Source organism: Podarcis melisellensis (assembly GCF_964234715.1).
Source record: "Podarcis melisellensis genome assembly, chromosome: 8".
In the NCBI taxonomy this organism is placed as follows: Eukaryota; Metazoa; Chordata; class Lepidosauria; order Squamata; family Lacertidae; genus Podarcis; species Podarcis melisellensis.
Window position 1 is genome coordinate 66,256,665 of NC_138540.1, and position 17,087 is coordinate 66,273,751.

The window sequence follows — 17,087 nt, forward strand, 5'->3', positions numbered from 1 at the left end:
CAATTGCATAAACGAGAACAATTTCCTATGTAAAAACAGTTTCACATCCAGGGAGGGATAAGTATCTCCATACTTCAAAGGCTTGTTGGAGAAGGAATGTCTTCAACAGACACTGCAAAAGCCAATAGAGAGGTTCCTGTCTGCTGATATGTAAATTGTGTCCATCCTCTTTCCTTCTCCCTTTGCCAAAATGTTATCATTAACCCTCCCCCTCCCTCTTAGCATACTTGAAATGCATTCAGGAGTCCCTCATAGTTTTAACTCCTACGCTTACAGGTGTATCCAGATCATGACTGAGTGAGGATGCATGGAAATTGCCAGGTGGGTTGAACTGCATTCCCCAGAGGCAGACGGTTCAAACCATGCTTGTGGTGACCACCTATGCTCCTCCAACATCAGGGATGGGGAGCCTTTTTTTTTAAAGCCAGAGGGCCACATTCCCTTGCAAACAACCTTCTGGGGGCCAGATGTTGGGGTGGGTGGGGCCAGATGCAAACCTTTGTCCAATAGTAGAGCTTCTAGACTGTTTCTATTTTCAGGTGGGATTCAGTCACAAACCGGTAAATTCAGGTTGCACAGTTAAAGCCGTTTTTGGAGCTCTGGTGCCACAAACATGCTTCACCAAAAATTCCCCCCCCCAATGTGATGGGAAAATGCACAGGAAAATGTGAGGTGATGTTTGCTTTTGTACAATGCAATGGTCATCTTGCAAACGGGGCATCTTGCAAACAAAACAGGTTGCCTGGAAATGTTCAGGGTTACACTCCAGCCTTGTAGAAGCCATAAGTTTTAAAACACATCTCTCTTCATCGCCCTTCCAGGCAAACAGGAGAGATTAGCACAGCTCAAACACACATTACAACAGCCAGGCAAAAAAAGCACTCAAGGAGGGCGTGGCCAGGGGAGGGTCTGTGCTCTGGATTCCAACTCCCATTGGCCTCGGTCCAGTAAATCTGAAGGAGCGTCTCCACCCCCATCCTTCTGCCCGGACACCGAGGTCCAGTGCCAAGGGCCTTCTGGCAGTTCCCTCACTGTGAGAAGCCAAGATACAGGGAACCAGCCAGAGGGCCTTCTTGGTAGTGGCACCTGCCCTGTGGAACGCCCTCCCACCAGATGTCAAAGAGAGAAACTACTACCAGACATTTAGAAGACATGTGAAGGCAGCCCTGTTTAGGGAAGATTTTAATGTTTAATAGGTTACAGTCATACCTCTTGTTACATTTGCTTCAGGTTAAATCTTTTCAGGTTGTGTCCCGCGGCGACCCGGAAGTACCAGAAAGGGTTACTTCTGTGTTTTGCCGCTCGCACATGCGCAGACGCTCAAAATGACATCACATGCATGTGCAGAAGTAGCAAACCGCGACCTGCACATGCGCAGACGCAGGTTGTGTTCTGCTCATGTTGCGAACGGGGCTCTGAAATGGATCCCGTTCGCAACCAGAGGTACCACAGTATTGTATTTTAATATTCTGTTGGAAGCCGCCAAGAGTGGCTGGGGAAACCCAGCCAGATGGGAGGGGTATAAATAATAAATTATTATGATGATGATTTTAAATAATTTTTATTAAGTTTTCCATTTAACAATCCAATCCTATCACATTCATTATTCCAAATTATACCAATACATATCATAAAGTCCAAATATTTTGCCAAATGATAAATTTTTGTTGGGGGTTCCCATGCTTCGAGTTCAGTAAGGGTCCAGTCATCTCATATTTCTGCTGCTTTTAGTATTCACCAGTCCCATCTTTGAATCTTCCTGTTGTTACCCTTTTTCTTCTTAATAGCCTCTGAGTTGTTTCCACAGGCGAGTTAAAGTAAGCATTGTTATGCTTCTGTGTGAACTTTGTAAGGCTCTCCCTTTTTAAAAAGCTGGTTAATAAATATTATTATTATTATTATTATTATTATTATTATTATTATTATTATTATTATTATCAAGCCCACACAGCATGGCCAATGAGGATGGGGGGGGGGGAGTCAGCAACATCTGGATGGCCACAGTCCCCTGTCCCTGATCTACCATTTAAGCAAGACTTCAGCAACATACAGATTAGTATCAGTATGGGAATCCAACAAAACATGATATGTGAATCTGGCAAAGGCTGCTAGATACATGGCTATCCCCATCCTTGTGCATCCTGTGCTGGGCCACCAAAAAGGGTATGCTGTATCCCGGGTCTTTATATATTGGACAGAGACAGCCTGGGTGCTGTCCTCCCCACACTCTCATCACTTCCAGTTTAGATTACAGCAATTTGTTACACAAGGGATTTGTGTGTGTACATTCTGCAGCATGTGACTGATGCAATAATATTGCATTAGTAGTGTATTCATACTGGACTGTCCACACATCCTTCCACTTTCTGCAGTGCTTCCCCAATGCTACTGCGCTATTGCCACCTGGAGGGGCACTCCTGCAACACAGCACAACAAAAGCAGTGATGGTGCAAGGAAAAATAATTATATATGAAAAGAGAATTCCTGGGTGCCAATACCCAGGGATGGGGCAAGTACTCTTTGGCGAGAGAACCCCAGCAGAGATTTAAAGTCACAAACTATGCAGCAAAACAAAGTGTGGAAATATAGGCTGTTAGACCTTCAAAACTGAGAGTTCCAAAACTTCCCTGTTCCCCTGGCATGGGGGGGGGGGGAACGAACCCATACATCTGGTAAGTTAAAAATGGTTTACTTACAAACTCTCCAAAGGTCAGGTTCATGTGATTTTCCATACAGCATTGAGAAAAAGTGTTAGGGGCAGTAAAATCTGGCTTAGTTACAGTGGTAAAGTTCCTAAATTATTTCCTATAGAACTCAATGATGGCTTGTGAGAGCCATGCGATTTGAGCTACAGCAACCAGCAAAGACTTCCTCGCATGCTGAGCTTCTCAGGGGAAACAGAGGCTTAATTACCTAGTCCCTCCCAAGGTGAGCTAAGCCTGATGGGACAGCTTACTCTTTGAACTTAACCCCTTCATGCATTGATTAGACTTAAGGATGTTAGTTATTATGAGGCTAGTTATCGCATAAGCAACACAGAAGGAACCAGTGGCAATTGGTCTATTAGGTCAAATGGGGCACTGCTCCATCAACATCAGGCCTCCCTCAGCCAATCCCTCTGACCTGCCTGCCTTCTTGTGTACAGCAGCTCCGGAGGGGTAGAACAGCATGTCAGTTTCCTCCCCAAGTCTTGGTGTTGCTCTTGTACGACTCAGCAAGGAGGAGGACGGGGACAAAACCAGAAGTAGTTGGCTCTACCTGTCATTGGCTCTGGCACCACCTGCTGTTGGTCTCCCTGCTTTCTGCCCTACCTGTCCCAATTGCCACCAGCTATTGGCAGTTTGAATCCCCGCGACAGGGTGATCTCCCATTGCTCGGTCCCTGCTCCTGCCAACCTAGCAGTTTGAAAGCATGTCAAAGTGCAAGTAGATAAATAGATACCGCTAGGAAGTTTACAAGGGACGCGGGTGGCGCTGTTGGTTAAACCACAGAGCCTAGGACTTGCTGATCAGCAGGTCGGTGGTTTGAATCCCCACGACGGGGTGAGCTCCCGTTGCTCGGTCCCTGCTCCTGCCAACCTAGCAGTTTGAAAGCATGTCAAAGTGCAAGTAGATAAATAGGTACCACTCTGGCAGGAAGGTAAACGGCGTTTCCGTGCGCTGCTCTGGTTTGCCAGAAGCGGCTTAGTCATGCTGGCCATATGACCCGGAAATTGTACGCCGGCTCCCTCGGCCAATAAAGCGAGATGAGCACTGCAACCCCAGAGTTGGTTACGACTGGACCTAATGGTCAGAGGTCCCTTTACTTTTTTATCACTGAAAGAAACCCTGGAACACTAGTGGTATAAAAAGTTGCTGAATTCAGTAGGAAGTTATGGGACAGGCACTGATTGGAAATGAATCTGTATGTCCCCCCTGAAACTTTTGCGGGTGCAAACAGTTGGGTGGCGTGTAACTGCCCCCAAACCATCATGAGCACAAACCATCAAGAATGTACAATGAAAAGGATTTTTGCGGGGTGTTGGGGTATTATAGATTGTATAACAAAGCAGGGGTGTGTTGAACTATTCTACAATGAGCAGCAGAGGGTGCTACAGACCAAGTTTGTGGTACAGACAGGGATGGGCAAATCCATCACTTTCAGTTTCTCATTTTTCCATTTTTAACTTCAGTTCTCCACATTTCTACTTTAACGTGTGGTTTTTTTATTTTATTTTTTAAAGTGTTCATGAAAATTCACCAGCATTTTTATACTCAGGTTTGTATGCATTGCTGCAATACTGTCTTGCCAGCAGGTGGGAGACCATGTTAAATATTACCTGTGACATTTGCACTGGGAATCCTTTTCCACCTATGAAAAATCTCACATTGGTTTCCCTGACATGGGCAAAGATCAGGCAACCAGACTATATTACATTCCAGACACAATCACCCATATGACCGCCTATATTTCCCTCCCAAATAAGTTTTAAGTCCAACATGGTGTAGATTCAAAGTTCCTTATATAAAACTGCAACTGAACATATACCATATCTCATATTAAAGCACTAGATCACAGTTTTTGTAAGAGGTGTAGTGGCCTGGGCACAGATCTGTGGATGCAACAAAAGTTGGGCTACGAGATGAAAACCAAACCGTGCCATTTTCTTGCTGCGTGGTTTTGCCTTAAATCCAAAAGGTCCCACATTTGATCCCCAGCATCTCCTAGTGTGGCTAAGAAAAGCTACCTCTTGAAACCCCGGAGAGCCACTGCCAGTCAGAGTAGACAAGACTGAGCCAGATGGACCGGTGGCCTGACAGAATATAAGGCAGCTTAGTGTCCTCTTTTTGTTGGTGATACAAATCCTCTTTTCCTGCAATGCCTACCCTACTCCCTGGGCAGAAGCGGCAGCAGATGAAAAGGCCATTCCGCTGACATTGCAGGAGCGCATCTCCAAGCATAATTTAAGCATGCATGTGCTGCCTGGCTCCTTTTATAGACTGGGAAACAGTTTTGCTCCCTTTGATTCCCCCCCTGGGATTTTGCAATGGTTTCTTTAAGCTGTTTAGTGCCTTGGAAGGTACCTCCTCCATTAGCAGCCTGTTCCAACAGCTAATCATGCTTGTTACAGAATAATCTGTGGCTCTTTTCTAATTGGAAGGTGCCCATTCTCTTTGGGGGAAGGGCAGCAGTTCAGCAGTAGAGCATTTGCCATGCATGAAGATGCTCCCAGATTCTGGGGAGGCCAGCCCTTTTGGACAAGTGGGGCACTGCCCCACCCAGATCAGCCTGCCCCTACCTGCCTGTCTAGGGGGCAGCCCTGACTGTCAGCTGCCTCCTCATTCTTAGCATTGCCTTTGCAGATTTCAACAAGGAGGAGGAAGTCAATGATGGAGAGCAGAGCCAGGAAGTCCATTGTTGCCAAGACCACGTCCTGTTCTAAATAGGAAGTCTTTTATAGCTCTTCCTGCCTCAGAGGAGCCAATAGCTAACCTGGGTGGGTGAGGGCAGTCCAGAAACTAGGAACACTACCAAGAGGAAAATTCTGTATTCTTGGTGGTGACTCACCACCCAAGGCAGAGCGAAGAGTTCTTGCATTGCAGCCCCAGTGGCTCTCAATTCAAGAGCAAGTTTTTAGTTCCTTCTCCCACTCCCAGTTGTCAGTTTCTCCATTCATGTTGCTTCCAGATGACCTGTTTATCAAGTATCCGCCATGGTTTCTTTGCAAGATGTTAGATGATGTCAGCAGATTGAGCATTCATTCCAATTTCTTTGTGGGGAGGCTATATTCCTTATCACAAGAAGTGTAGTTTTGAGAAGACGTGGGTTTGTAGTGCAAGAGCGCAACCTGATTGGCTGGTATCACATGCCAGTGGCAGTGGGTACCTTCAGGAGCTATGGTTGCAGGAGGTCTAAACCACTCACAAAAATACTCACCAATGCAGGCAGGGTTGCTGGTGCAGCAGAGTTCAAGCCATCCAAAGTCCAGCATAGCATAGCGAATCAGTCTAGGTCCAAACATAATCCAAAAGCAACGTCAGGAAACAGTTCATGCTCAGTATCACAAAGACTTCAGCAAGAGATAGGAGCAAAGAGTCAGAGCCCTGTGCTGTTTCCAGCGAGTAGAAGACTCAGGAGGAATATCTAGTCTGGCCTCTGTAGGAGACTAGCAACCAAACCTAACAAATGCATGTTCTTGCTAGTTGGTATGAAAAGGGGCTAATACCACAAAGCAGTATTGCTGATAGGCAGATACTCAGACCATAGAAATACAATTGGTAGAGAGGGCTCGATGTGATGTCACTTCCCCTCCTTTCCAGGAGAGGAAGGAACTTACAGCATTTCCTGTTCCTTTCTCTCTCACTTCCTTTGACCAGCGTTGGATGAAGACATGCCTCTTCTTTCCCCACCTAAAGCTGGATATACTGTTAACTGCTGGTGTTGCTATGATCCCATACATGATTATAAAGTAAGTAAACCTATTTTTTAAACTTACTTGACAAGTTGTTGCCTGATTCTTTATTAAGTGGCGTAAGAAAGGGGAGTCAGCTTACTGCATATCTATACTTGCTCAAAACTGCTTTTAATTTTACTGCCAAGGATGGGAGTTTGAAACTCTATTTAATCCACACATGTGGATGCCTGGAAAGATAAATTGCAATTAATATATCTTCTCCTACTCATGAAAACCCATCCCACAGCCTCCTGGACCACCCCCAGACCACAACTGTTCATAAAAAAACCGAGTTTCAGGGATTTGTTTTACTCCTAGGCGCACAAGTCGACCATCAGTTCCAGCTTTTCAGATGCATACTATGACATCACCCTTCAGCTTGAACCCAAATCTTTTGCCACTCCTGTTCTTGAGGACTGCACTGGTGGTGATTCCATCTCCTTCTCTGACCACTCCAGGGACTCCTCCAGCAGGTTCTCCCAACTTGGAGGGCCCCTAAAGAGTTTGATCCCCATTTGGGACAGCTGCATGTTCCTGCATTGCAGAGGCTTCGACGAGAAGATCCTTCTAACTCTAGAATTCTATGATTCTGTGTCACATGCTAATACGGTACTCAGTTCTCCAATAACTGCTCCTTATGTATCTCCACTCATGTGCTAGAGGGAGGTATTTGTGGGCTCAGACAAGGACCCTGGCTTTCAATCCCCAACATCCCCAGGTAGCGGCCGCTGCCTGGAAACCTGGAGAACACCTGCCATGAAGTGGAGACCATCATGAGCTCGATGGACCATTGATTTGACTCCGCAGAAGGCACCTTCTTATAGGGAGGCAGGTGGCACTGTGGGTTAAACCACAGAGCCTAGGGCTTGCCGATCAGAAGGTCGGCGGTTCGAATCCCCGTGACAGGGTGAGCTCCCGTTGCTCGGTCCCAGCTCCTGCCAACCTAGCAGTTCGAAAGCACGTCAAAGTGCAAGTAGATAAATAGGTACCCCTCCGGTGGGAAGGTAAACGGCGTTTCCATGCGCTGCTCTGGTTTGCCAGAAGCAGCTTAGTCATGCTGGCCACATGACCTGGAAGCTGTACGCCGGCTCCCTTGGCCCATAGAGCGAGATGAGCGCCGCAACCCCAGAGTCGGCCACAACTGGACCTAATGGTCAGGGGTTCTTTTACCTTTAAGGCACCTTCCTATGCACCCATGTGTAGGTGAGAGGCTGCAGGAGGTCACCGGTTCAATCCCCCAGCATCTTCACGTAGGACTGGGATTGTCCCATATCTGAAAACCGGCAGAGCTGTTGTCAGTCAGAGTAGACAGCGCTCCCCTAGATAAGCTAATGATCTGACTCTGGACAAGGAAGCTTCCTTCGTTCCTATAGCTTTTTGTTTATTGCGGGGGTATGGCAGTGACAGAGTTGCTGAAACAGTCCAGTGAGGAGTAAGCATGTCATGGAATGCTAGCTGACTGTTGGGAGAGGAAATGGGAAAGTTGGGAGGTGTTGGGGGCAGGGATGGGGTAGAATGGAGTGTCCCTGGAGAGGGCACAGTTGGCTTGCTACACTGCAACATTTTGTTGCAGGTCCCATTTGTATGCTTCGCTTACCTTTGTGGCAGTTCTCCATTTGAAAAACAACCGCATAGGATTATAGTCAAGCTACCTATTGGGTTCTTTGTTGTTTTAAATAACGGGCGGGGGGGGGGGTGCCTGACAGATGACAAGGAGAGCAGTGGCATTTCAGCTTCTCACCTCCACCTCTCGAATCCTCTCTTCCCACTCGTTTCCCTTTGCAAAGCTGCTGCGCTCTGCTTTGCCTGCCTAAATCAGTAACAATTTATTTTTGTGTTCACAGCCAGTCTTGAGGGAGGGAGGTGGGCGGGCAACCACAGGACTCAGATCACCAATTAGGATTAAATTGGAGCTGTGCCCCAGCTCAGAGCATGGGTGTAGCTCTGGGGGGCAGCTGCCCCCCTAAATCAATAAAAATAAATAATTAACTGAGATCCCCCCCTAACAAAAGGTCTGCCGCCCCCCAACAAAAATCCTGGCTACGCCCATGGCTCAGAGTTCTCCCCCATTTGGCATCTTTCCCCAGGGATGAGAATCCCTCTACATGTCCCACATTCTGCGTGGGTTGAAATGAACAAACTCCCAGCTGTTAAGAGCCTCTCATACAGGAGCAGAGGAAGCCTGCCTTAAACTGAGTCAGAGCACTGGGCAATCTAGCTCAGTATTGCCTACCCTGACTGGCAGCAGCACTCCAGGGTTTCAGATGGGGGATATTCTCAGCCCGACCTGGGGATGCTGGGGATTGAACCTGGAACCTTTGGCGGGCAAAACAGATGAACATGAAATTTATTATGGTCAGAGACCAGCTTGTGAAACACAAATGGAACTACAATCCCAAAAGCAAAACAAACATGTAAAACAATATACAACAATGGGTTTTAAGTTTAAAAATGTGGTAGGCATATAAATACATAGAGAAATAACCCATTTACCATAGAGAAATAACCCAGAGACACCCATGGATCCGAGTTTGGGAAATTTCTTAACAAACTAGATTGAAAAGGGGGAAGGTCTGTGCCTACAGATCGGTGCACAGAATCTGGCGACCATCTGGGTCGTCTTGTGATCTTTGCCTAACAGGAGCAGATCAAATTTTTGCTTTACTGGGAGGTCAGCAAGCCTCACCAGCAGGGGGTCAATGGCTTCTCTATGTGCCTCACTGTAAAAAGGACATCTAAAAAATATGTGTTTGGGCTTCCTATAGCCCCCAATGCACAGGTGCAAATTCTCTGGTCATATGGGACTTTTTTAAAGGATCCTTCCAAGACCGGCAAGGACAGAGCCGAGCTCCTGGCAAGTGTAAAAGCCCTTCTTGCAACAAGGCAGATGCTCCACCCCACTGCCCTTCACATGGCAGCAGGAGGCACCAACTCTAGGGGGCGGAGTTGTCGTCAGTCCCCTCAGTATTCCTTAGCAGGGGACTCAGCCTCTCCCCGAATATTGAGGGGGGTGGATGAGGCTGAACCGCCAAGCCAAGCACCGAGGGGAGGAGACACGGCCATGGAAGGTGCAGGGTGCTGGGCAAGGCCTCCTCCTGACAATGTACCTCCTCCCAGTGTTGCATGCATCACACATCACACACATGACATCACAGGTGCACACTGCATGCTGCATGCATGATGTCACACACACACTGCCTTGCTGAGCCCCCCCCCAAATCTTTGGCTCATTGTGGCCCCTCTGCATGGCAGTTAAAAAAAAAGAAACTTGACATCAATCCTTCACCTTCCTTTCCTCCCCTCATTTTGTTATTTAACTTCCACTCAGCCTTTGGATTGTAAATGCCTTGGGGCAAGGACTACTCTCTTTGCTTATGCCCCCCTTTAGCTGGGACCTTTCCTCTTGTGCAAAGGTCTGTGCTTTAAAGCACTGTGTCCGAGTGTTTTTTTTTTTCTTTTTTGCCTCAGCGCTTTTCCGGTGAAAACCTGCTCTTTACCACCAAAGCAGAGCAAATGGCCACCCACAGAAAACCCAAATTGCCATTTGTTCCAATTCAGCACTAAAGAGTAGGTTTTTGCAGGGAAAGTGCTCTGACATGGCACTTTAAAGGTAAGTGTGAATGAGCCCAATACTGAGCAAGATGGAGCAATGGTCTGATCCGGTACATGGCTGCTTCCTCTGTTCCTTTACATAGTGCAATGATAAACTATGGCGTTCGCTCCCATAAGAGGCCGTGAAGGCAACCAACTTGGACCTCATTTGCACTCTACTTTTAAAGCAGTATCATGCCACTTTAAACACTCACTGGAGCTGCAGTTTGTTAAGGGTGCTGAGAGTTGTTAGGAAACCCCTATTCCCCTCACAGAGCTACCAAGCCCAGAAGAGGGATGGATTGTTAAACCACTCTGATTGTCTTCTTGCTTTTCTGCCTGTCATTGGCTCTGGCTCCACCTCCTCTTGGTCTCCCAGGCTTCCACCTTAGCAAGTCCCAACGGGCACCTAGCCCTACTAGCTATATGACCATTCTCCATTTCTATGAATTCTGCATAAGAATAACTTATGGAAAATAAGTTTCCACATATTTGGCATGCTTTGACAAGGGCAATGTGCTTCTAAAATGCACACTTTTGAAGAGTTTGGATTTGTAAAGCCAGCAAAGAAGGTATAGAATTTATAAAGGAAGTAGTAAAGGGAAGCAATGATGGAGAACCTTGCATTTGTGAGCTAGGCAGGGCATTTAAGCTCCACCCAAGTCTACTGGAAGTCTGCCCACTGTCATCCTCTCTCCTGCCTGCTAAGCTTTCACCAGAAATTTTGCACACAGTTGCAAGCTTTTCTCTTAGACTACAGGCAATATCATTTAACTGAAGTTGTCTATGCACTCTGTGACCTGCAAATCCTATGTCACCCAGGCTCACTCTGTATTGATTCCTTGCACAATTACCCAGGAGAAATTGTGATGTTGTGGAGCACACTTAGACTGGGTACAGGGTTCTTTGCACTCTCTCTCTCTCTCTCTCTCTCTCTCTCTCTCTCTCTCTCTGATTTCTTAGTTTACAAAAATACATGCATTGTCTCTTTTCTCAAGTTGCATTTTCTAGAGGTCAGTTTCATTTGCTGTGAGACATTAGTGTAACATACAGTGTTAGGTTAGGAAGGAAAGAGGGGGAGGCAGGGCTGGGTCAGATGGCAATGCTTCTATTCTTCTACTTAGTGTGCATGTGAGGTTTTGTGTCAGCGTCACTTGTGTGGGTTCTTTGCTCTTTTGATGGTCTAATGCAGTGTTTCTCAACCTTGGGTCCCCGGATGTTGTTGGACTACAACTCCCATCATCCCTGACCACTGGTCCTGCTAGCTAGGGATCATGGGAGTTGTAGGCTGAAAACATGTGGGGACCCAAGGTTGAGAAAGGCTGGTCTAATGCACTGAACTGAAAATATGGGAAGCTAGCATGAGCATGAAGACTAGGAACTTCCTATTTTAAAGGGGGGAGGTCTGGACATAGAGAGTTGAAGAATGCTACACTTCTTGTTCAATACTAGATTTTGTACTTGAATGGATGTGCAGAATGAACAGCCCCCCCTCCCCCTGGTGTTGCTTGCTCTGAGGATTACTGAGAGAAGTTACTATGCACCATAGGCAGTGCTCCCCCCCCAAAAAAAAATGTTTAGGGGTATGCATACCCCGGCATACCTCCAGAAAAAAAGCACGGACCATAGGTGAGGTTTGGAACTATATGCTAATACCACGAAAGAACAGCCCTGCAAGTCTTTGGTCAATACCTCCAATGTGGGGATGGGGAACCTGCAGCCCTCCAGATGTTGCTGGACTATAGCTCCCATCATGCCTGACCATCGGCCATGCTGGGTGGGCTGATGGGAGTTGAAGTCCAGCAGCATTTGGTGAGCCACAGGTTCAAAGAATCATGACCATGAGGGTCTTCTAGTCCAATCTCTTGCAATGCAGGAATCTTTTGCCCAGAGTGGGGCTTGAACCCACAACCCTGAGATTCTTGGGCTCTGCAGGTTTTTTGTTCTCACCTTAAAACACATTTGACATACATTATTTCCATCCAAGAATTCTGGGCGCTTTAATTTACCCCTCAGAGTTAAAAATTGCTGGCAACCCTTAACAATCTACAGTGCCCAGAATTCTTGGAGGGAGAGAATGTGTTTCAAATGTGCTTTAAATGCATGATTTATAACAGGGTTTCCCGAATTTGGGTCTCCAGCTGTTTGTGGACTACAACTCCCATCATCTCCAAGAACCCTGGGAGTTGTCGTTTGTTAAGGGTGCTAAGAGCTGTTAGGAGACCTTTATTCCTCTCACAGAGCTCCAGTTACCAGAATTCCCTGTGAGGAGGGATTGTTTAAACCACTTTGGGAACTGGAACTCCATGTGTGGAAAAAGAACTCCTAAACAGAACTCTCAGCACCTTTAACAAACTACAGCTCCCAGTATTCTTTGGGGAAAGCCAGGACTGTGTAAAGTGCTGGCATAGCTCTTTAAAGACAAGGTGTGAATGTCCCCTTATACAGCAAAAGAAACTATAATAGATTCTGTGATGAGGGCCTATGAGAAGCAGAAGGCTCAGACCACACCCCCAACATACATTTAAAGCACAAGGGTTCCCCGCCATCCAAAAAATCCTGGGAACCGTAGTTTGTTCAGGGTGCTGGGAATTGCAGCTCTGTTGAGGGTAAACTACAGTTCCCAGGATTCTTTAGGGGAAATCATGTGCATCAAATATAGGGTGTCAATGTGCCTTAGTTATTGCCTAACTCACATTGACCAAGCCTCTCCAGAAAAAAATATGTTCTAGGGCTTTTCCAGAGTAGGAACACAGGTAGTTATTCCGGAAGTGCCCTTCTAAGGATGGAGATCTGCACTCGCCCACCGTTAGGCAGTGAATAAGACTAAGAATAATTTTAAAGGAGGAACGTTTCCTCTTCTGAACCAACATGCCATGCCATGAGAGAAGCCCTTGATTGGCCGTTCCTTCCCTCCTCCAGAAAGCAGCAAGCCGGCAATCAATGAATGGGTGGGACCTGGCGAGTCGGGGGTCCCGCCCTGACAGCTGATTGGGGGCGGTGGCGCTGGAGCAGAGGCGCTCGAGCTGGAGAACTGCTCCCCCCACTTTCCTACAATGAGCTTCTGCTCGGCGAGAAAGGGGAGGGCAGAGAGAAGGAAGGTGGGGAAACAGAGGAGGTGCTTTTCTCTTCGTGGCATTACACCAGCTGAAGGGTCAGTCCGGGGAATATACAGATACACACGCACGCACTCACATGCCTGCGCGCTCAGGAAGTACTCTGGCTGCTCCAAGCCCACTTTCCCTGCGCTTTTAGGGAAGGGAAGGAGCAATCCCAGCAGAGGAAGCGCCGGGAGGAAAAGCGAAGCGACCCCAGCGCTGGTCCTGCCACTGGGGCAAAGAGGGACCCGTAGCGGGCGAGCAAGCTGGACGAGGGGGCGAAGCAGTTCCAGGTAAGGCGAGCCCTCGATCTCCGGTGCTGTTCGAAGCTGAGTGGCGCGGCGGGTGCGCGGCTTTGTGGGTGCGCGCTCGGAGTTGGGGGTCAGGGGCTTAGGATCTCTGCGGGAGGATACCCCTCCCTCCTGTATATATGTCTGTGTATGTGTATATATACATGTATGTATGTATGTGGGTGGGTGGGTGTATATATATATATATATATGAGAAATACAGAGAGAAGAGGGGGGTCTGGTCGCCTTCCTGTAGTAGCTTCGCCATCTCCGTGGCTTGTTGCTGCATCGAGGGAAGGAGGAGGAGGAGGAAGAGAAGAAGAGCAGCCCAGGCCGCGGAAGCTGGAGACTGGGGGGCGAGGAAACGCGTCCCTAAATAAATGATCGGGGGGCGAACAGCGGCTAGCGGGGGCGGCAAATGTACGAAAGCGTTTGGGGAGGAGGGTGGCGTGTGCTCAGAGGAGTGACTTCCCCCGGAGTATTGGGCGGGGAGGAAGGGGGTGTTCTCGGGGTCCAGCACCGTTCCCGGAACTGCAGTGTGGCGGTGTCAGTGGGAGGAGGAGGAGAAGATGGATGGGGAGCTGTAACGCTCTCCGGAGCCCTCGCAGGCTCCCTGGTAAACCACACTGCGCAAGCCGAAGGTGGGGAGGAGAAGGAAGAGAGAGGGCCGGAGAGAGAGAGAGAGAAGGAGGTGTGTTTGATGGGCACAGGTTGATGTACCTTTGTCTCTCCGCCTCCCCCCCCCCCCCACGGCTGTGTTTCCTCCTCCCACCCATCCCCGTTTCGTGCAACGATGTGCAGGCAAAAAGAAGCAACCACTGTCCTCTCCTCTCTCTCTCCCGCCTCCTATTTCAGCAGCTGGAGTGAGGCATCAATAAGCTCCTTTTGTGATACCCGCCCCAAGATCGGGACCAGAATCGGCTGCTTATACTGGGAACTGGGGAGAGAGGGTGGGGAACGTTTTCTCTTTCTACTGACGCCCCCTCGCCCCCGGCCGCCTTCTCCTCCCTGGGGACCCCTGGGCCATAAATCCTTCCCTTGCCAGCCGCTCCTCACAGCAAGCAACAAAAGGCTCGGCAGCAAACAGCCAAGGGGGTGAGTTGCCGGCTGCTCCAGCCCTGCAGGGGGAGAAGCGGTTTGTGTATATGTGCGTGCGTAACGTAGGAGTGTCCTCCGCCTCCGCCTCCCCCCACCGTTGTAAGGCCGGCGACCTACGAGGATCCCTTCTGACGCTGGACCAGACACCTGTGGACCACCTGCCTGCCTTTCTCCTTCCCCGCTCCAGTCTCGCGTTCCTTGCCCCGGCCGGATCTATATGGTTTAGATCATGCTTTCTTAATTCCCTTTCCTCTCCGGCTCTTCCCTCCCCCGTGTCCGCTTATCTGCCAGATCGGATGTTGAGAGAGGTGTAAAATTAAGCCATCTTTTCTCCCCCACCCCCCTGCCAGCTCTCTGGCCATTGATAAGATTCTTCCCAAGCCCCGCCCCCTCTTCGCTCATGTTGTGAAGAGAGCGTGGGCAATGTCGCCTTAAGAGAAGTTGTGCCACGCAGGAGTCGCAGTCACGGCATCCTCGCAGGAGCCCTGATTCCCCACCAGTGAACTTCGGTCCTCTTGGGTTCCGGACTTGGTGGTCTTTTGCAAAGCATGCCTCCCTCTTGCTACATTACAAAACGTAGCAAGCCAGCTGTCTTTCTGGGTGCCCTCCTGCGGAGTGGGGCTCCGCACTTCTGCCCGAAAGCAGAGGTACGGGGGTAGCCAGGTTTTTTGCCCTGCGTGAAACCTCCAGAGGGGCACTATGGAGCCTCCCAGCCTCTGTGTGTGCACGCAAATGCACGTGAGGGGGGTTGCCAAACTGGGTCTTTGACTCGGGTTAAACAAAGCTTAGTTTCACCCCTGCTTAAAATCCTCCAGACTCAGGGACAGGGGAACCACTTTTTCATTCTGAGGACCGCATTTTGTGCTAGGCAACCTCCTGGAGGCCGCAAGATGTCAGCAGCGGTGGACAGGGCCAGAGGCAAATGTGGGCGGAAGACTGAATGTGGTTGTTAGCCATGTACCATACAGGGCTGTCTTACCCATAGGTGTCAGGGGCGCAGGGCATCCAGGCGCCAGGCTCTCAGGTGCACCAGGCTGAGAGTCGGGGGCCTGAGAGTTGAGTGCTGCAACTGGCTCTTTTGCTGCAGGCAGTTCTGTGCTGCGAGTTTGGGGGCAACCGAGCCAGCGAGACACTGAGGTGGCTGGCTGGCTCCGCCCTCCTGCATGCCTGGCACTGGGCAACCTGGGGGGCCACTGGGTGGATCTTTGCACCCTGGTGCTGCATATGGTTAAGACAGCCCTAGTACCATAGGCTGATTTTTTACACACATTCATGCACCCCTCTCTGTTGCCCATCTGGGCAAGCAAGAGACATTATCTAGGCAGGTAAAAGCACTCAAGGAAGGTGTAGCGCAGGATTGTTGAGGGCTGAGTCAGGGCGGATGGGTGGGTGAAGTGGCCTGGGGAGAGTCCTGAGGGTTAGATAGACCTGGAAGGTGCACTTGACCCACAGACCCGGGTTCCCCAGCACTGCCCTACTGCCAGGCTTCCCCCTTCTAACCATGCGCATGGCGGCCAGGCCTCAGCACACATTCCGGAGGCTCAGAGTTATGGCGAGAGAGCTGCTGAGGGAAACAGCTTGTTTCCTTCTCTCTTGGAATGGCCCATCCCACTTGTGTCCTTGGTTTCTCTCCTGCATTGTTCTTCTTTTAAAATAAAAAATGAGGGGGAAAATGCCTGTCTGCTTCCCCAAACTGGGGGTTTCTCCCAGAATGTGACCAACAGTTTCCGCCTCTCCTCCAGCACTCACAGATCCGGGAATTGGCACCTCCTTCCGGCGGAAGTCCTGCTTTTCTCAGCCAGAGGTTGAGCTGGGGGGAGGTGATAGGGTTTATGGGGAAAGGGTTACTATGGCTACTCCTGCGCAGAAATGAACATTTCTCTTTCCTCTGTGTGTGTGTGTGCGCTCGCTCGCATGTGCGCCTTCCTCTGGGTCACTTTGCGGAGAGAGTATTTTTTATCAGGTTTCAGAAGGACAGTCCCTGCGAGGGAGGGGCTGCAGCTGAGTGGGAGAGCACATGCTTTGCCTGCAGAAGGTCTCAGCAATGTAGCGAGAGCACCGGAAGAAGGCAAGCTGCTTCACACTGAGTCAGGCCATTGGTCCTTCTAGGTTCATACTTTTTTCAGCCAAAGGGCCACATTCCCTCCTGGGAAGTGTGTCACTGTTGGGCGAGGCTGGTGGCAAAAGTGGGTGGAGCAATGAATGCAAATTTTGTACACATGACTAACTTGACACACATTCACACGGCCTCCATCCAATGAAGCAAGAAGCACTATCAGAGTTGCAGCCAGGCAAAAACATTCACATAGGGTGTGAATAACAGAATCAAAGAATCGTAGAGATGGAAGGGTCATCTAGTCTAACTCCCTGCAATGCAAGAATCTTTTACCCAACATGGGGCTTGAACTCACAACCCTGAGATTAAGAGTCTCATGCTCTACTGACTGAGCTATGTAAGGTGAGTGAGGGGTGTGGCATGAAAGTGGGTGTGGACTGAGGAGTCCTGAGGGCCAGACAGAGAGGGTTGAAGGGCTGCATTTGGCTCCCCGACCTGAAGTTTCCCACCCCTGATCTATA

General features: G+C 49.1%; 1 protein-coding gene across 2 annotated transcripts in view; it reads left to right on the forward strand.

Moving 5' to 3' along the window:
• Window positions 1-13,038: 13,038 nt before the first annotated feature.
• FGR (FGR proto-oncogene, Src family tyrosine kinase) overlaps window positions 13,039-17,087 on the forward strand; it is a 51,791-nt gene continuing 47,742 nt past the window's right edge. The window contains exon 1 of one of the 2 annotated variants that reach the window (XM_081920700.1): window positions 13,039-13,415. The gene's annotated coding sequence lies outside the window, so the exon portion shown is untranslated. The remainder of the gene's footprint in view (window positions 13,416-17,087) is intronic. The other variant, XM_081920699.1, reaches the window with a different exon arrangement.